Genomic DNA, 22,502 nt, shown 5'->3' on the forward strand with positions numbered 1-22,502 from the left:
ATAAAATTTCTTATTTTTATTGATTTCTGTATCATAATACAAAAACAAATTCTGCATTTTCCCAGTTCTTCAGAACTAATTCATAATAGTTTTACAATCTAGATTTTGGAAATATTGGCTCATCTGTGTGTACTGGAAAAGAATGTATATTCTGGCATTGTCTATTACATTGTTTGGCATTATTGTAGTATCCAAATTTGATATATCCTTATTTTCAAAATATTTATCTATTAATTTCTAAGATAGAGGTAATAAAATATCTAAATATTTTGTCTATTTGTCAATTTTGCAAATTAGTTCTATTTTTGTTTCATGTTGTAAAGATCCTTCTTTCATGTACACATGCATTTCATGTACATATCACGGACATGTATCATGTCCTTGATACTTTTGCCCTTTGATTAATACAAAATGCCTTTTTCTCTAATCTGAATGGATGTTTTTGTTAATGTTTTGTGTTTTAAATTTTCCCATCCTCTTGCATTCAGCTATTTTTCTTTAAAGTGTTTGCAAACTGAGAGCAAGTGTATATGTGCATGCATACAACACATATTTTCATTCTAATGATTTTAAATGTACAGTCCAGTGACATTAAAAATGTTGTGCAATCAGCATCTCCATCTGGTTCCAAAATATTTATTTAATTCCAAAGTATAATCCCTTACCCATTAAGCAGTTTCTCCCCATTCTCCCTCTCCCTTTAGTTCCTGGCAACAAACAATCCATGTTTTGTCTATTTTGAATAATTCATGAAAATGGAGAAAAAAAGATGTGACCATTTGTATCTGGCTCCTTTCCCCTAGCAAAATATTTTGAAAGCATATCCACATTATGGCATATATCATATATATACATATGACTCACATTGCATACACACATATACACACACATAGAAAATATAATGATAAATTTAAGTTCTTTTTAGATTTTCTCATATATTTATCTTGTTTGACATTCTTTATTCCCTCCTGTAGATACAGACTTCCATCTGGTATGATTTCTCTTTTACCTTATGTACTACAGTGGTACAGGCCTTTTCAGGACAAATTTCCCAGCTTTTGTCTTTTTTGAAAAAGCTTTGTGCAGGCATTTTTAGTTTTTAGATTTACTCCAAATTAATTTCTAGATTGTCAATATCTTTTTATTTTCCAATGTTTTGAAGATACTATTCCACCATTTATGGTGAAAAGTAGTCATCATATTTATCATTGTTTCTCTTTAGGTAATGTGTCCTTTTCTCTGATAGCTTTCAGATTTTCTCTTTTTCTTTGGTTTTATGAATTTGACTCAAAAAGGCCTAATTTGGGTTTTCTTTATACCTATTTCCCCTAATTTTTCTAAGATTTTGGTTCTGTGAGAAATTTTTTTTTTTTTCTTTCAACAAATGTGGAAATCTCTTGGCATTATTTCTTTATGGATTTCTTCCATCATGGCTTACTTCTTTATGTCTGGGACTACAATTAAACATATGTTAAATATGTTTCTAGAGACACATTTTAAAACATAAATGTTAAGTTATATTTTATAAAGTTGGTTTGTTGATTGTGTTGTATAGATTAACAATCAGTTCTTAATACTAAGAAAACATAAAAGTAACAACTCTCATTTATCTAATATTCCAGTTCTTAAATCAAGTTCTGAAGATTTACCCAATGAGCCTAGGTAGATAAAATGTCCCAAATAGACTTTTTTTAGTACTTGGCCACTTACTTGCCCCAAATGACTCTAGTATTCCACTGTTCTGGATTCTCCCGAATACTTGAGGGCAGTTAAACAAGATGATAAACAGGATATATCCAAAATGCATTTACTGGGATGTTTACCCACTCATCTTGATTCAGGCTGCTTTTAGTGATGCTTCCTCCTGAAGAAACATCCTTCTGTAAGTGTTGTTTTTCCTCCCATAAGCTGGCAAAGGGCAGTTTGAATGGTCAACACACAAAACTTCTGTTTGTGCATGGCTAAAAACTGTCCTGATTTTATAGCATCCTGGGCATTGCACATCCATGAAATAGGAATTTGGGCTCCGAACCAGGTGCTTCTTCATGTGTTTCCTCTTCTCCTCGTCTGGAGAGGGATGAAGGCGATCTTTTGCCAGAGGCATGTTCTTATGGGGAGGTGGTCACCTCCAGAAAGGCTCTAGAGACATTTTTTGATATATTTTTCTATTTTGGTTTCATTTTGAATAATTTATATGCAACCTCATCAAGTTTCATGTATACATAGCTTTTATTTATCATTGTTCTGCTAAATTTCCCATTTAATTATTCATATTTTTCTATTTAAGTAAATTCTTCAAATACTTTAATATTTCTTTGCACTTTTCTGGTAGCTCCTATATGTAGATTCTCTCTGAGTTTCCTTCTGTTGACCAATCAAAGTGCTTATTTAAAAATAGATCAAACTATAGCCTCTCTAATTAGAGATCAAAATAAGCTATTTTTATTCTAGAAAGAGAAAACAAACATTTGACTAAATAAAATTTTTAAAATGCATTTCTAAACTTAAAATAAAGTACATTTTTTAAAAAGTATTGAAAAACTAACAAAATATTGAGGATCTAAGATTGTCAAAATCAAAAGAAGTATAAGAATGAATCTGGATGACTCATCCAAGAGCAGATGGAAAGAGAACAAGTACTGGCCCCTTGTTAATTCATCTCTCCTTTGGAGTTTGTAATCTGGAGAATATGAGAAAACTAGAAGTAAATGAATTTTTACCATTGCTGAAACAGGGCTGGCTTCCAAGTTGCTGTGATTACAAATTTAAAACTGTTGATTACCTAAAGTATTTCCAAAAAGTGATAGCTTTGACAATGTAAGGGGCATTAAAAATAATTAAGTTTACACAAAATTTTAAATAAATTACTGACCAACAAATTTATATTACATGACTTATGGTATACTTATAAAATATATCTACAAAAGTATTTTCAAAATGTAGTATCATAGCTTTAAAATATTAAATAACATATTCAGGTATAATAAGCACAATAAAATTCATTGATTACCAATTAAACACTTAAAGTGGCATTAATTATTCTTGATATATTTATGTAGCTTATTACTCAGTCAAATCAAATTTATAGCTGGTTCAGTAGCATTTCCTGAGGATTTCTTCAGTATTTCATAAAAGGTTCAATATTTCAAAAATCACTAGTATTTTTCTTCAAATTTCTTATTTTAGTTAAATCAAGTTGAAACTTGTTTTTAATAATTTTTCTCTCCATGTAACTTTGTTCAAAGGTTCATGAGATTTCACATTAATGTAAGAATGTCAACAGCAACTAAACTCAAGAAAAATTATGCTGTGGAAATTATTCTCAAATTTTATGCTTTTCATATTGAAACGTGAATATTTCAGTCAAATTATTTTTACAGATATTTGTATTTTTCCTCCCATTAGTATTTAAAATTTAAAAATTTTTAAATTTTTTAAAAGTCAAAATTGATCTATAAGAATCTCCTCATAGATATTGAATGTTGTTGATATTTTTATGCAAATTTATAGGCCTTTTCAATTTTAATCATTCATTATTGAATACCTATTTATTTTATTAAACTGGAATACTCATTTTAAAAAAGTCATCATTTAAATTATTTCAGTGAGTCAATGTTAAATTGTATACACGAAGTAAACTCTCCTAGAGGTTTCAAGATGGTGGCCTAGAGGGTGGATGCATTTCATGTTGCTCCAGGACTCAGGATTCAAAAGAGGAGATATTGAGACACTTGGGACCAACTCAAAGCAGCCGGGTGAGTATCTCTCATTGGAGAGGTGTCCTGGATGGGGTGGTAGTCCCGGAACGCAGGGAACTTTGTGAAGTAGAGCTGCCAGCGAGACGCCCCTCCCCCCGCTGCAGCAGTGAACTCGGACAACTGGGAGGGTCGCAAAGGAGGCTGCTCAGCACAGCGCTGGGACTCGGAGCAACCACTGGGGCTCTGGTGGCTGCCCAGGGGAGGAGCGGCGAGGAGAGCTGTGTGAACTCAGAACACGGGGGCCGGCCCTGAGGAGGAGGAGGAGGAGGAGCGTGGCCTCTTGGATTCAGAGTGACTACACCAGAGCTACAAGCGGTTGCCAGAGGAGAAGCCGCGTCGCGAGCTGTTTGGACTCAGAGCGACTGCTCCTGAACCCTGGGGCCTGCCCTGAGGACAAAGAGGAGGAGGAGCGCGGCCGCTTGGATTCGGAGTGACTATACCAGAGCTACAGGCAGTTTCCAGAGGAGAAGAGGCCCGGCGAGCTGTTTGGACTCAGACCACTTCTGAACACCAGGGTCTGCCCAGAGGAGTAGGAGGAGGAGGAGGAGGAGCACGGCGGGTCGTTTGGACTCATAGTGACTGCATTAGAGCTCCAGGCGGTTGCTCAGAGCAGAAGGCAATTGGTGAGTTGTTTGGACTTAAAGCAACCGCTCCTGAACACAGGGGGAATGCCTGGAGGAGAAGCGCGGTGGGTCACTTGGTCTCGAGTGGCCACACCAGTGCTCCGGGCAGTTGCGCAGAGGACGAGTGCAGCGGGTCACGTGGATTCAGAGCCACTTAGAGCGACCGCTCCTGAACACCCGGGGGGTTACCAGGAGGAGGAGGAGGAACAGAGAGGGTCATTTCGACTTGGAGTGATTGATTGCCCAAGGCTACGGGTGGTTGGTGGGAGGAGGCACGCAGTGAGTTGCTTGGACTCCTAGTGACCGCATCAGAATACTGGGCGGCTGTCTGGAGGAAGAGGCGTGTGGTGGGTCTCTGGGACTCAGAGCGATTGTACGGGGCCCCAGGTGGCTGCTCAGAGGAGGGGCCGCATAGCCAGGCGATTAGGTGCAGAGCAGGGTCCCAGTATCTAGGAGGCTTCTTGGTGGAAGAGCCCCACAGAGACACACTTAGGGGCGCAGCGAAGGTTCCAGGACTGTGGGCAGATTCTCTGAGGAGGGGCAGCCTAAGGAGATTCATCTGCGAAAGGTGAGGCTCCCAGGCCCAGGAGGTAGGGCCGGGCCCCTGGGAACTTTGGAGAGGAAGGCAGCCCAGCCCGGTGGTAGCTGTAAATTGAGGGGAACCTCTAGGAGGGAACTGACCAACGAGACCTCCCCACCGGGTGAGTCTTCCCTGCCGGGTGAGGTTTCCCACTAGGACGGTAAAACCAGAGACACAGGCCCAAACAGGCCTTGCCTCAGCCTGCAGCCTAGTTCCCCTTTGGATGACCATTGGTCAACAAGTGGAGGCACCTCTGCCCACTAGCAGGGAATATACACCACCTGAAGGCCACCACTCCTAGAGAGGCAGCTTCCTTGTGGAGCACCGCATTATCAACTTCCTCCAAGACTTCAGCCTACTGAAGGTTAAGAGGGGATATATATAGAAATCTTCAGGGACATTGTAAGTCAATAGAGGAAACCTACAATATCTCAGTGTCCACTGATACCTGAACAATATGAGAAAACAAGGAAAGAAAATGCTGCAAACAAATCTAGATGTTACATCAATAAAACCCAATGACACAGAAGAAATGACAGAAAAGGAGTTCAGAATGTACATAATTAAAATGATCAGGGAAGCACGATGAGATAAAAGATCAAATGCACGCACTGAATGATGAGATGAAAGAGCAAATGCAGGCATTGAATGGTCGCACCAATCGACAGTTAAAAGAGCAAATACAGGAAACAAAAGATCATTTCAATAAAGAGTTAGAGATAATGAAAAAAAACCAAACAGAAATCCTTGAAATGAAGGAAACAATAAACCAAAATTAAGAACTCCATAGAAAGCATATCCAGTAGGATAGAACACCTGGAAGACAGAACCTCAGATATTGAAGACAAAATATTTAACCTTGAAAACAAAGTTGAACAAACAGAGAAGATGGTAAGAAATCATGAACAGAATCTACAAGAACTATGGGATATCATGAAAAGGCCAAATTTAAGAATTATTGGGATTGAGGAAGGCCTAGAGAAACAAGCCAAAGGAATGAACAATCTATTCAATGAAATAATATCAGAAAATTTCCCAAATCTGAAGAATGAAATGGAAAATCAAGTTCAAGAGGCTTATAGGACTCCAAATACACAAAATTACAACAGACCCACACCAAGGCACATTATAATGAAAATACCTAACATACAAAATAAAGACAGAATTTTAAAGGCTGTGAGAGAAAAGAACAAAATCACATTCAGGGGGAAACCAATACGGATATCAGCAGATTTTTCAATCCAGACCCTAAAAGCTAGAAGGGCCTGGAACAACATTTTTCAAGCCCTGAAAGAAAATGCATGCCAACCAAGAATCGTTTACCCAGCAAAACTTACCTTCAAATTTGACGATGAAATAAAATCCTTCCATGATAAACAAAAGCTAAAAGAATTTACAAAAAGAAAGCCAGCATTACAGAACATTCTCAGCAAAATATTCCATGAGAAAGAGATGAAAAATAAAGAAGAAAATCAGCAAAGGGAGGAATTATCCTAAAGGAATTGTCAAATAAAGGAGGAAACAAGTTGTGTCAAACAAATAAATAAATAAAATTTAAAAAATGAACCAAATGACCAGGAAACCAAATCATATCTCAATAATAACCTTGAAGGTTAATGGCCTGAATTCATCAATCAAAAGACATAGAATGACAGATTGGATTAAAAAGAAAGATCCAACAATATGTTGCCTACAAGAGACTCACCTCATAGAAAAAGATACCCACACACTAAAGGTGAAAGGATGGGGAAAAACATACCATGCACATGGACTCAGCAAAAAAGCTGGAGTATCCATCCTCATTTCCGATAATGTGGACTTCAAGCCAAAGTTAGTCAGAAGGGATAAAGAAGGTCATTTCATACTGCTTAAGGGAAGCATAAATCAGCAAGACATAACAATCATATTCCCCAAACAGTGGCTCATCCATGTATGTCAAACAAATCCTTCTCAATTTCAGAAACCAAATAGACCATAACACAATAATACTAGGTGATTTTAACACGCCTCTCTCACCACTGGACAGATCTTCCAGACAAAAATTGAACAAAGAAACCACAGATGTCAATAACACAATCAATAATTTAGACTTAACGGACATTTATAGAATATGCCATCCAACCAAGAGCGAATACACTTTCTTCTCAGCAGCACATGGATCCTTGTCTAAAATAGACCATATATTATGCCATAAAGCTAATGTTAGCAAATACAAGAAGATAGAGACACTACCATGTATTCTATCAGATCATAATGGACTGAAGTTAGAAATAAACGAAAGAGTAAAACATAGAAACTATTCCAACATCTGGAGATTAAACAATATGCTATTATAAGATGAATGGATAACAGAAGATATTAGGAAGGAAATTAAAAAATTCTTAGAGGTAAAGGAGAACAAAGAAGTATCATATCAAAATCTCTGGGACACTATGAAATACTACTGTCTAAGCAGTACTTAGAGGGAAATTTATTTCATGGAGCGCATTTAATAAAAGAAGTAAACTCAACAAATAAACGACCTAACACTACAGCTCAAAGCCCTAGAAAAAGAACAGACCAGCACCAAAAGTAGTAGAAGACAGGAAATAGTTAAACTCAGAGCTGAAATCAATGAAATTGAAACAAAGAAACAATACAAGAAATTGACAAAATAAATAGTTGGTTCTTCTAAAAAATAAACAAAATTGATAAACCTGTTGCCACACTAACAAAGAGAAGACGAGAGAAAACCCAAATCACTAAAATTCGGAATGAACAAGGAAATATCACAACAGACAGGATTGAAATACAAAACATAACTAGAAGCTATTTTGAAAATCTATACTCCAACAAAACAGAAAACCTCGAAGACATCAACAGGTTTCTAGAGACATATGAATTGCCTAAACTGAAGGAGGATTTACATAGACCAATTTCAAGTACTGAAATTGAAGAAGTCATCAAAAGTCTACCAACAAAGAAAAGTCCGGGACCAGAGGGGTTCTCAGCCGAGTTCTACAACACCTTTAAAGAAGAGCTCATTCCAATACTTCTCAAAGTATTCCATAAAATAGAAGAGGAGGGAACCCTCCCAAACTCATTCTATGAAGCCAATATCACACTGATACCTAAACCAGACAGAGACTCATCAAGGAAAGAAAATTTCAGACCAATATCCTTAATGAACATCGATGCAAAAATTCTCAACAGAATTTTAGCAAATCGCATACAAAAACATATTAAAAAGATAGTGCATCATGATCAAGTGGGTTTCATCCCAGGGATGCAAGGTTGGTTCAACATCAGGAAATCAATAAATGTAATTCACCATATCAATAGACTTAAAGTCAAGAATCACATGATTATTTCAATAGATGCAGAAAAAGCATTTGATAAAATACAGCAGCCCTTCATGCTTAAAACACTAGAAAAAATAGGGATAGTGGGAACATTCCTTAACATTGTAAAGGCCATTTATGCCAAGCCCATGGCTAATATCATTCTAAATGGTGAAAAACTGAAAGCATTCCCCCTAAAAACTGGAACAAGGCAGGGATGCCCTCTTTCACCACTTCTATTCAACATCGTTCTTGAGACTCTGGCCAGAGCAATTAGACAAACCAAAGAAATTAAAGGGATACGAATTGGAAAAGAAGAACTCAAACTATCCCTGTTCGCTGATGACATGATTATATATTTAGAGGAACCTGGAAATTCCACCAGAAAACTCTTAGAACTCATAAGTGAATTCAGTAAAGTAGCAGGTTACAAGATCAATGCTCATAAATCCAATGCATTTTTATACATAAGTGATGAATCTTCAGAAAGAGAAATTAGGAAAACTACCCCATTCACAATAGCCTCGAAAAAAATAATATACTTGGGAGTCAATCTCACGAAAGAGGTGAAAGACCTCTACAATGAGAACTATACAACACTAAAGAAAGAAATTAAAGAACACCTTAGAAGATGGAAAGATCTTCCATGTTCTTGGATAGGAAGAATTAATATTGTCAAAATGGCCATACTACCTAAAGTGCTATACAGATTCAATGCAATTCCAATTAAAATCCCAATGACGTACCTTACAGAAATAGAGCAAGCAATTACGAAATTCATCTGGAAGAATAAGAAACCCAGAATAGCTAAAGCAATCCTTAGCAGGAAGAGTGAAACAGGGGGTATTGCAATACCAGATCTTCAACTCTACTACAAAGCAATAGTAACAAAAACGGCATGGTATTGGTACCAAAATAGAAAGGTAGATCAATGGTACAGAATAGAGGACACAGACACAAACCCAAATAAATACAATTTTCTCATACTAGACAAAGGTGCCAAAAATATGCAATGGAGAAAAGATAGCTTCTTCAACAAATGGTGCTGGGAGAATTGGAAATCCATATGCAACAGAATGAAACTAAACCCATATCTCTCACCATAAACGAAACTAAACTCAAAATGGATTAAGGACCTCGGAATCAGACCAGAGACCCTGCAGATTATAGAAGAAAAAGTAGGTCCAAATCTTCACCTTGTTGGTCTAGGATCAGTCTTCCTTAACAGGACTCCCATAGCAGAAGAATTAAAAGCTAGAATCAACCACTGGGATAGATTCAAACTAAAAAGCTTTCTCTCAGCAAAGGAAACTATCATCAATGCGAAGACAGAGCCTAAAGAGTGGGAGAATATCTTTGCCAATCATACTTCAGATAGAGCACTAAACTCCAGAATCTATAAAGAACTCAAAAAACTCTACTCCAAGAATTCAAATAATCCAGTTGACAAATGGGCCAAGAAAATGAATAGACACTTCACGGAAGAAGATGTACAACCAATCAACAAACATATGGAAAAATGTTCAACATCTCTAGTAATAAGAGAAATGCAAATCAAAACCACCCTAAGATTCCATCTCACCCCAATTAGAATGGCGATTATCAAGAATACGAGCAACAACAGGTGTTGGTGAGGATGTGGGAGAAAAGTACACTCATACATTGCTGATGGGGTTGCAAAGTAGTGCAGCCACTCTGGAAAGCAGTGTGGAGATTCCTTAGAAAACTTGGAATGGACCCTCCATTTGACCCAACTATCCCACTCCTTGGCCTATACCCAAAGGACTTAAAATCAGCATACTACAGAGATACAGCCACATCAATGTTCATAGCTGCTCAATTCACAATAGCCAGACTGTGGAACCAACCTAGATGCCCTTCAATTGATGAGTGGATAAAGAAACCATGGTATATATATACAATGGAATATTACTCAGCCATAAAGAATGATAAAATTAAGGCATTTGCAGGCAAATGGATGAAATTGGAGAATATTATGCTAAGTGAGAGAAGCCAGTCTCAAAAAGCCAAAGGACGAATGATATTGCTAATTAGTGGATGATGATACATAATGGGTGGAGGGAAGGGTTAGTGTTAGGGTTAGAGTTAGGGTTAGGGAGGGGGGCAAATATGGAGGAAGGAAGCACTGTATAGAGGGAAAAGAGGGGTGGGAGGGGTGGGGGGAAGGGAAAAAATTACAGAATGAATCAAACAACATTACTCTATGTAAATTTATGATTACACAAATGGTATGCCTTTATGCCATGTACAAACAGAGAAGCAACATGTATCCCATTTGTTTAAAAAAAATAAAAGAAAAAAATAAATAAATTTTTGTAATCTGTATGGTTACTGATTTTGGTAAAAACAATTTCTGCCTATGCTTTGGAAACTTCTTTGATTTTATTAGTCATAAGCCTGTCATCATAGCCTGAAGAAAATTGTATATAAACCCAGCCTTCCCCAGAATAAAGTGGGATTGATTGCACCAGAAAAAGAAGAAAAAAAAAAAAAAAAGTAAACTCTCAGTTTTAATTGTAATAGTTCTTTGATTTAATTGGAATATTTTTAATATTACTATCTAAAAATTTGAATTATGTTTCTATATCTCTACATTCCTTAATTTAGAAATATGTTTTCATAATGCTCTCAGAATTTTTATTTGCTTTATCTCTGAAAAAATGGTTTTTCTCAATGTTGAAGTTAAAATTGTATTTACAGTAGAATTCACAGTAAGTTGAATGTTTCAGTTTTGATAATTAAACTGCTAAAATATTTATTTTGATTCTATTTGGTTGAGAAGATTGAATTATCATTGGACATATGGACTCCGGTCTTAATCACCTGATGGCACTGATATCAAAGCATAGCAGGGGAAAATAATATGTAGAATTATATTTTCTATTTCAAGACACATAGTTGGTTTAACATTACTTTGTAATTTAGAAATAAATTTGTTCAATATATAAATATTACATGATACAAATAGTTAATATTGTTTTGGTACAAATTGATAAATAATCAAAACTTCTGTTAATAAGTCAGTTTTTCCATATATTTGTTTAATTTTTAAAATTGCTTATTGCCTGTTTAAGTGCCAAATATACTTTACTTGTAAATATTAATTTGTGGTACAATATTTACAAGTTAGGATGAAGTAGAGAAAGAGAAAATTAAAAAATAGAGAATATTTTCAATGATATTCATAACTGTATAAAATTCTATTAAAAATTTTCAGTTCACCATTTTTTTCTGAGGTTATATTGATTTGTAAAAGCCAGAAGTCTGCAACTCCTCTAATAATCGAGTAATGGTAAACTGAAGAACATCCACAGAGTAAAATTCATCAGGAACCAGCTCATTAAACAGAAATGCCTTTGAGTTTCTGGGACTGGGAAATGTTTAATGGCTGAACATAGGAGAGTTAAATGGGCCCAAGCAGGAAGAAAATATTTTCAGGAAATTACTCTTCACACAAATTGGGGTAAAATTGCCCCTCTTTTGCCTAGAGCGCACTGAGATTACTGAAGAGATCAGAAATAATGCAATGAAAAGACAAATTGATTAAGATGAAGAGACAGTTTTGTAATTCTATTAAACTTGATCTTTATTTGTTTTAAAAAATATTGAAGGAAAGTCAAGCCTTCTATATAAAACATCTGATACAGGCTCAGTATATAAGACTCCTTAAAAATATTTTAAGCAATTGTACAGACAAATGAGTGAACAGACCAAACATTCATAAATGAAGAGATATAACAGCAAGAGACACTGAATCTCAGTACAAGATGCCACAGAAAATACAGAAGTGCAATGCAAATCCTGGAAGGGACACAACACAACCATACTAGAATCATTCTCTTGAACCAGAGTTTCTAAAGCTTTCCATATATTAGTATCACTTAAGAAAATTTCAGAAACTAACAAGTCCCATTCCACACAAATTAAATTATGGTTACCAGGAGATTCTGATAGGCCATAAGGTTTGCTGAATATCAAGTACCCAAAATTCATTATTAGTTATTTTTAAGGTAAACCTTGATAGATGTATGAGGTAATACATTATAGCCATTGATGCAGCTTGCATACTTTTAGTAAATTCCACTTAACAAGAACAAAAGAAATGTACCTACAACCTAACAAAATGAGACTTATTAATTCTGCATCAAGGACTCACCACGAGGGGGATCAGTGCCTCAATGTGAGAGATTTTGGGAAGGGCATGCAACAGTTTGGGACTACTATGTGAACTTGGTTGGTTTTTGGACTATGAGGAAGCAAGGGCAATTTCATGATTGCACTTAATCATTTTTATTTAGAATACAGAAAAAAACAAATAATAGTATATGCATCACTTGTAAATAAGTAGAAGACAGAAAACCATGCAAAAGTGTATATTGGGTTATTTTTGTTTTGGCATGATATGCTTTATCTATGACTTGTGTGTATAAATAAGACAGAGATTTTTTTAACATGCCCATATATATCTAATATCCTGTGAAATTTTCTTATATTAGGTTCACTGGTCTAACTTTGAGTCATAAGCTTACAGAGCTTTTCACCCTCATATGCTTATACAATACAATAAAATAAAAATATGTATACATATATTTTAGCATGTAGTCATCTTCAATAAATCTTGTTCTACTTCTATAATATTTAGAATGAAAATTAATTTCCAAGTTTTATACACATATGGACTAAGGTATATTGATACTACTTGTTTCTAAGATGAAACAGCAAGGAGATAAAGGATCCCTTCCAGAATGCTTTAACGTGACCTATGTCCTCTGAGTGTCAGGTGTTTGTTTTATTTTCATTGAGTGTGACATATGACATTACTTTTTTCTTCCAAGTTTAAAACAAAACTTAAGACACAACATTTTTATTTAGTGTGTAGACACATGTGCAGCTGTACATATTTGAAAATCAAAAAGTAACTATTACATTTTATAATTTGGGGACTGTGCCAATCATCTGGGTATCTGAGAATAGAATTTATAATGTATGTTTGAGGGGAAAGGAAAAATCAGAGAGCAAAACTGATTCAGGATTAATTTTATGAAAATAAACAGGTAAAAAGAGAAAAAATATGCTAATCTTTGGAAATCGATCAACCCTGATAATACAGATGATGTAGTGCTTAAAAATGTATTCTACATAGGATTTAGGGACAATTTTCTTGTGTAGTTTTCTTTTAAATATCATAAGGAAACAAGCCCAAATAGTACATATAAATAATATCAGAAAAGCAGTTCCCTATGTTATAGGAAAACTACCACTAATATGACAATATAAAGAAAGAGAAAAATAGAATATCGAGATTCTTAAACTACAGCAACAGGACAAGGTGAAAAAATTGTGATGAAAAATAAAAGGAGTTTTTACAAAGACAACCTGAAGTTAAATCTGAAAAGGTAGATAGTCAAAATTTCTCATCAGTTCTGGAGAAAAAGTTGAGCATTTTTCTTAAAATCTTAATCAGCAAGAGGGAGTATTTTCAGATTGAAGTTAAGAAATATTAAAATAAGATTAGTCCTTGCATTGTTATTCCACTGCAGGTTGTATGAATTTCAGAGAATCAAAATTGAAGGTAACTTCCAAACTAGGGATGAACACCATAATCCAGGAAATGCTTGGGTGCTTTTAATGTGAGGGAGGACAATAAGAATGGGGAGAATTTGAAGAATGGGAGGAAAGTTAATGAAGTGAAATTGAAATGTGGTCTGTGTTAGTAGAGAAAAGGGTAGGAGTGAGATTATTCTTCTGGTACTGCTTTGCATGTCAGGAAGAAGGTGTCATTAACAGATTAGAAATGCTGAAGAAGGGAGAGAAAAATAAAGAATTGGATGACATTAAATCAGCGGAAATGTAATTTAAGAATTAACTGGTATATGAAATGGTAGCTCTTTGAGGGATGAAATGATGGATAGAAAGCAAGATTAAAAGAATAATGAAGGTCACCAACCCTAACAGACCAGTCAGAGGAAGAGGAGCAAACACAAAGGACAGGCAGAAAAGGTCTTGAGAAAACAAACATCATTGGTGCTGTCTGAACAAGTACGGGAAGAGACGCAGAAGCAGAGCATGGTCCACATAGTGAAGGGGGACAGGCAGCAATTACAGGAAGACAGATAAGAGATCTTTGGATACAGCCACTGCAAGATCATTTTACATACTTGCCAGAATATTTTAGTGGAATATAGAAGTGAAAACCAGATTGCAGTGGGTGGAAAGAGCAAATATGTGAGGAACACAAGACAGAAAATATGTTCTTGTGTTATAAAAAAGAATCACACACACAGAGAAACACACACACACACACACACACACACACACACACTCCACAACTTGGTCTCTGGAAAAGAAAACTAGGGTGATATAATAAGGGAATCTTGTGTTTGAGAATGAATTTATTTTTTTAATAAAACAAAGATTTTTCTATTTTTATTCATTAATGAGGTAAATCTGATTGAATACCTGATTTTAGTAGGTATTATATAAAATTAACATAATACTACATATGATATTGTGAGATACTTTTCCCTTAAAATTCAGGGCTATCATTCTATATGTGTGTATATGTGTGTGTGTGTGTGTATGTGCGTGCGCACATGAGAGCATGTGTGTTTATACATAGTCACTAATATGTTTTATTATATATGCATAAAACGTATGGATATTTTATATACTTAATGTGTGTTGAATATTGTTATTAATAAAATTTAATTATTGTCTTTGCACGTGCTCATAAGCACACAGTAAGAGTTACTTGGTAGAAAGTTTATGATCACCCACCAAAAAATGCTAGGGAGCCCATAGTGCTGTCTGATCTAACAGCCTCTATATAGGTTAACAATACCTGCGTGGGTTGTCTGGATCTTAATGGAAGTTGCCAAGTCACAGAACTTCTATCCCTTTAAGGCCCTTCCAACATTTTCTCAAATCTCCAACTGAATAGATCGTAACAACTCACATATAAAATGAGACTATGAAAAGTGCAGCGTGATTTCTTTTATAGTGCAGGAGCTATTTCTACAGACTTCTAGGATCTGAGAAACTTCATTGACAAAAAAAAGTCATTGTATTTTGTGGAGTTTGTGTCCCACACTTTGGCATTCATGTACCAACTCACCTCTAGATGGTTGCTCCCTGCGCACTGGGATTTGTCTGTAAACGTTTTTGTCACCTATGGTCAAGAAACATGTCCTGCTAAAATTCCAAAACCTAAACCAAAGCACAAAGGTGCAGAGTTCACAAAAACCTGAGGCAAAAGAGCACAATTTCCCTAAATGTGCTGGGATTTGAAACTTGAGAAAATTATGTTAGTGAAGAGTGAGGCCTGAGTTGATTTGGCTGTACTGTACTGGGTTACTTTTTTCGGTGAGTAGTTCAAGAAAAGTATTGCAGCCTTGGTATCAAAGGAAAGAACAGTCAACTCAGCTGACAAGGCAGATCAATTCATCTTGGAAGCTTCTTGTTCATCTCACATGTCTACTTCAAACATCAGGGGCCCTTCCTGTTATCAGACTCAGTCCTTCCTTTCTTTGTTTGCTTTTTTTGTGTTGTCGTTTTTGTTTGTTTGTTTGTTTGTTTGTTTGTTTGTTTTCCTGTGCTGGAACAAAGAGTGTAGGAATGTGAGCATCTCATTCTCAATTTCAATCTCCTGTGCTTTTAAAGGAATCTGCCTACCTTCTGTTTCTGAAATCTTCATGTTCTTCTAGGGAGTTAATAAAAACATAGATTTATCTAATTGATCCTGGAACAATTATCTATAAAAAAAAAAAAAAAAAAAAACTTTTAGGAAAATGCTAACCCAGATAGGATGCCAGTAAAATAAACACAAATCACATTTACTCAGGCAAGCTCCAAAGATACCCTATCAATACAATCTATAATTTCTGTGCTGCTAAGCATAAGGAGAAGGGAACAAAAAACATCTGCAAAAGAAGGTAAAATGTTGGCACTCAATTTTATTCTATGTATACTTTTTCAAGTACAATGTTCAACTCAAAATTAATCATTCATTTAGAGATAAAAGACAAAATGAGTATGAACCAACAGAAACAATAAACAATAGAATCAGGTCTGTAGATACCTCAGATAATGGATTACAAAACAGAGATAATAATTACTAATATAACTCAAGTTTTTCTTAGAGAAATGAAAACTACAAAGATTGAGCTAGGTGACTAAAAAGTAAATACTTTCATAAGTGTAAAAAATGGATAAAATTTTTAAAATGATGAAAGTTAATATGATTTAGTTATATATTTTTTATCAATTAAAATATTCCAATATTGGCATTTAATGCTAATATAAACTCTAATTATAATTCCTTTTTATGTATTATCTTTGTACCTTATAGAACCCTTTTGTTTCTTTACCTTGATATTCTACAGTATCATTATAACATGTCTAATTTAGTGCTTCTTCAGTCTTACTTTTCATGTTATTCATTTTTAAAAACTATTATCCGATCATCCCAAATCTTCTCTGCCTCCTTTTTTCTTTTCTTTTTTCTTCTTGTTTTTAACTGTTTCTTAATGAAAATCATTACACATTAATGTAGAACTTTATCATCCTTCCTTGTCATCATTTTATCATATGCAAAACATTTTCGTGATCATAATAGTTAGTAGTAACTGCTACAATGATTTATCTAATATGTACCAGATACTATGTAGACACCTTACATTTTATTTCTAACAATTACATTGGAATCTAAGAAACACAAATAGCTCCCTGATAGCTACAAGTTAGCTCTTGTGACATCTTTGGGTGGCTTCTTCTTTTCATCGCTTTGTATATCATCTCTTATCAAAGTTTAGGATTTATGTCAATTGTTAGTCTTTTTCTTTATACTTTGATCATTTTTCTTTTAAAGTTCATATGCTTTTGCTCAATGCACCATTCTTGCTTTATCTCTTTGACTTTAAGCTTATTTTTTTAAACACACAATGACCTTAAAAAAAAAAAAATCTCAGTCAATGAGGTACCTGCTTCCTTATGTCAAGTCTCAGGTTAGTTTCATCTGCTGATTGTCTCTTGGAGTTTGTTTCCTTTTGTAATTTAGACCATGTAAGAATCTTCAGCTGACTTTTTCTGTGAGATACACTTTGTCCTCTGAGTTATCCACTTGGATAGTTTTCTCACCTCAGAATACACATAAATAACATTTTATGTGTGTATCATAAAACACACATGTGTCAGCATGTGGCATAGCTAAGTTTCTCATTTCTTGCCAGTGACACTTTTTACCTGACACAGCCCCAGTATGAGTGTCCCATTTATTTGACATATACCTAGGCCAAGGGCTGAAATTATTTTCAGACTCTTTACATGAAATGATCTATCCTTCCTCGGTGTTTTGGCTCCACACTGGAAAGGACATTTTTGATTCAGCTAATATGAGTTAATGACTTGTTTATTAGCCAAACCTTGTCTAAGAAAATGATCACATTTCAATATTCCCCAAACTTTTGCACATTTTCTTTGTGCTCTCCATTACAGTATCATTTTTAAACTTATTACTAATAATGGAAATTCCCTTCGTTGCTATAGAGATGAAGTATATATTTAAAACATTCTATTGCCTTTAATCAGGTCTTTCATTATGTTTGGAGTGAGGGAAAGAGATGTCTGAAGTCCATGCTTCCAATATTGTTCCAGTGCAATAAAGCTTTATTTGCACCTAGAATTTTGAATTTGAATAATTTGCTCAAAAAGTCATTTTAATACATTTGTGATTCAGCTTACTAACATGATATAATTATAGTATTTTAAGAACTTCCTTAAAAGAAAACAAATTAAGATATATTCTGAGTGTTAGGTATGTTTAATTATTATGGAAGATAGTTTCAGCCATTTTTAATGAGAATGCCTAAGCAAAATGGAAGCAATGTGATAAAAAGAAACCATTATTGCTACTGTGAAATCTGATAAATACCTTTGAGTTTTTTTTGTTTTTTTTTTTTTATTTCACTGGGGAGAAAAGCAGTTTCTTTGCCAAGATGCTATATAGCAGTGCACAATATCAAAATAGAGAGGTATTTTTGTATAATCCATAACACCAGGTACAAATACAGAATCTTAGCATCAGACCTACAGATTTTTGGTGTCTTCAAAGTTATTCTCATCTATGAATTAACTTAATTCATTTCACTCAACTTAATTTAATCCTTTGATTATATATATATATATATATATATATAAAATACACATATCTATAGTATTCATCTAGTTTTCCTATCTCTGCAATTAAATTATTTGTAAAAAAAAAAAAAAAACTCAAAATTATATTTTCTGTATAGAAATTTCTACATGATTGAATGAATAAAAGTAGATAATTTTATGAAATATTTCCTTATACTGTGTACTAGTATACCTACATAGATCTAAATCAACTATTCCTAATTCAAAACCAGAAGACTGTATAGCTGAATAAATCTTATACTACTCCACATTTTGGGACATATTGAAGATTTTATATTTCTGACATGCTTGCATATCTTAATTATATATCTAGAGTCCATTCTGTATTATAAAACTAGACTATAATACCATGGAATTAGCCAAATTTAAGAAAATACATCTGTAAAAACAGTTTTCTAATTTGAAAAATTTTCAATATAATATATATAAATATATAATTTTCTGATACATTTCATATATGCATCATGTACACACAAAGTATTATTAAATTAATAGATAAGGAAATGAGATTTACATCAGTAATGATATTAATATGTTAATCCTAGAATAAAATATCAGGGATAGGGCTGGGAATATAGCTCCGTTGGTACAGTGTCTGCCTCTCAAGCACAAGGCTCTGAGTTCAATCCCCAGCACGGCAAAAAAAAAAAAAAAAAAATCAGGGATGAAATTTAAAAAAAACTTAGAGGTGAAATCTCTTGGACATTATGAAGGCGGTTCTAAGAGGAAAGTTCATAGCATGGATCCCATACATTAACAGAATAGAAAGGTACCAAATAAATAATCTGACATTACCTTTCAAGGACCTAGAAAGTAGAACAAAACAACACCAAAATCAGCAGAACATAGTAAAAAATTAAAATAAGAGCCTAAATCAATGAAATCAAGATTACAAAAAAATTAAAAACTCAATGAATGAATCAAAACGTGGTTCTGTGAAAAAATAAACAAAATTGATAAACCCTTAGCCACACGAACCAAGAGAGAGAGAAAACACAAATTACTAAATCCATGATGAAAATGGAAATATCAACACAGAAGCTAACGAAATACACATGATTATCAGAAGCTATTTTGAAAATCTGTACTCCAATGAGCTATGAAATCTTAAAGACTCTGAGAAATGCCTAGAGACATCTGACCTTTCCAGATTGAACCAAGAGGATATAGAGAATGTTCAAGAAATGAAATTGAAGAAGTCAACAAGAGCCTACTGATAAAGAAAAACCCACGACCAGATGGATTCTCAGCTGAGTTTTACCAAACCTTTAAAGAAAAACTAGTACCAATCCTCCTAAAATTATTGCATGAAATAAAAAGAGGGAAATTTTCCAAACTCATTCTATGAAGCTAATATCACCCTGATAAAACCAGATGAAGACACATCAAGGAAATAAAACTTCAGACCAATATCCCTGATAAACATAGATGCAAAAATTCTTAATAAAAAAACTGGCAAACCACTTTTTAAAAAGACATTAAAAAGTATTTCCTTTAAAATCCAGAACAAGCCAAGAATGCCCTCTTTCATCACTTTTATCCAACATAGTTCTAGAATCTCTAGCCAGAGCAATTGGGCAAAAGAATGAAATAAAAGGAATACAAATAGGAAAAGAAGAGCTAAAACTAGCTCTGTTAGCAAATGACATGATTTCAAATTTTGGAGACCTAAAAAACTCCACCACACAAATTCTAGAACTCACAAATGAATTCAGCAAAACAGCAGGATAAAAACTTAACATTTATACATTTATAAATCAATCGTTTTGCTATACTCAAAAAATGAATCAGCTGAAAGAGAAAATCGGAAAAACATCCCATTCACAATAGCCTTAAAAAATAGTAAAATACATGGACATCAATTGAACAAAAGACGTGAAAGACCTCTACAATGAAAATTACAGAACACAAAAAATGAAGTTGAGGAAGACCTTAGAAGATGGAAAGATCTCCCATGTTCTTAGATAGGCAAAATTAATATTGTCAAAATGGTTATATTACCAAAATTGCTGTACAGATTCAATGCAATTTCCATCAAAATTCCAATGACATTTTTTGTGGAAATAGAAAAAGCACTTATGAAATCGATCTGGAAAAACAAGAGGCATACAATAATCAAAGCAATGCTTACTGAGAAAAACAAAGTGGGAGGCATTGCAATACCAGACCTAAAATTATAGCGTAGAGCTTTAGAAATAAAAACAACATGGTATTTGCATCAAAACAGGCAAGAAAACCAATGGAATAAATAGAAGACCAGAGACAAAACCACAAAAATACAGTTATCTCATACTAGACAAAGGCACCAATAACATATATTGGAGGAAAAAATAGCCTCTTCAACAAATGGCGCTGGGAAAACTGGAGATCCATAAGTAGTAGAATGAAATTTAACCCCTCTTTCGCACCCTGCACAAAACTCAGCTCAAAGTGAATCAAGGACCTAGGTTATTAGATCAGAAGCCCTGCACATACTAGAAGAAATGGTAGGCCCAACAATCCAACATACTGGCTCAGGGACTGACTTTCTTAATAAGATTGCTAAAGTGCAAGAAGTAAAATCAATAATCAATTAATAGGATGGCATAAAACTAAAAAGCTTCTTCACATCAACAGAAACAATCAAGAACATGAAGAAAAAGTCTACAGAATGGGAGAAAATCTTTGCCACCTGCACCTCAAAGACAGCATTTATTTCTAGGTCATATAAAAAAAAAAAAAAAACTTACACCAAAAGACAAACAAAAACAAAGTGTTCAACATCTCTAGCAATTAGAGAAATGCAAATTCTCTAAACTACACTGAGATTCTATCCCACTCCAGTCAGAATAGCAATTATCAAGAATGCAAGTAGCAATAAATGTTGGTGAGGATTTGGGGGAAAAGGTATACTCATTCGTGTGGGACTGCAAATTGGTGCAAATACTCTGGAAAGCAGTATGGAAACTCCTCAAAAACTAGGAAGGGAACCACTATGTGACCCAACTATCCCACTCCTTGGGTAAATTCTATACCCAAAGAATTTAAAATCTGCACACTACAGTGATGCAGCCACATCAATGTTTATAATAGCTCAATTCTCAATAGCTATCAATGGAACCAAACTAGGTGCCCTTTAATAGATGAATGGATAATGAAAATGTGTTATGTATACATAATGAAGCATTACTCAGCAATAAAGAAGAATGACTTTATGACATTTGCCAGCAAATGTATGGATCAGGAGACTATCCTGTAATGTGAATTAAGTCAATCCCAAGAAACCAAAGATCAAATGTTTTCTTTGATATGTGAAAGCTAACCTCATTAAGGGGAGTAATGAGGGAAAGAATAGAAGTTCTGTAGATTAGACAGTGTGGAATGGAGGAAAAGGAAAAGGAATAAGCAAAGGAAAGACAGTGGAATGAATCTGACATACTTTTCACATTTACACATATGAGAACAATATTGTGAATACCACCACCATGTATATCCACAAGAATGGGATCCTAAGATCATAAGATATATTCCATGGTAATGTAATTATATCAAAATGGGTTTTGCTGTCAGTACAGTTAAAAAGAACCAATCAAAAGTATGTTCATCCTATTTACCTCTCTCTTCCTGTCATTTTGTGGACAAACTACAACTGTGTTTCAGGCTTCTTGGAATGTGTATGTGGGCATGCATACCATCACATACCTCCATACTTCCTCTTCTTTCAGCCTCCTTTGCTGAGGTATGCAGCAGGAAGGAGGGAGGGAAACCTCATGACCCATGTGATTGCTGGTTGTAAGGTGGGTGACATCTTCCTTTAGGATGCTGGGGCTTCTTACAAATGGCTCACAGATATTCCTTGCCTTACCAGTAGTCCAAATGATTTTTGTTACTTACCTATGTTTTAAATATCCCAGTATGACTTTCTTCACTGTGCATTCCTCATCCAGATAATGTACCCTACCTGGCTCAATTTTTCTCCCTCTTACTTCTACTATCCTACAAGCTCTTGCTTATGAGTTTGTTTTTT

General features: G+C 34.6%; 1 pseudogene across 1 annotated transcript; it reads right to left on the minus strand.

The window, feature by feature from the left end:
• Positions 1-1,793: 1,793 nt before the first annotated feature.
• LOC306665658 (small ribosomal subunit protein eS27-like) lies at positions 1,794-2,104 on the minus strand (annotated as a pseudogene). Its single transcript has one exon. The product of its transcript is annotated as a small ribosomal subunit protein eS27-like (transcript).
• Positions 2,105-22,502: the final 20,398 nt, after the last annotated feature.

Source organism: Sciurus vulgaris (assembly GCF_902686455.1).
Source record: "Sciurus vulgaris genome assembly, chromosome: 7".
Lineage (NCBI taxonomy): Eukaryota > Metazoa > Chordata > Mammalia > Rodentia > Sciuridae > Sciurus > Sciurus vulgaris.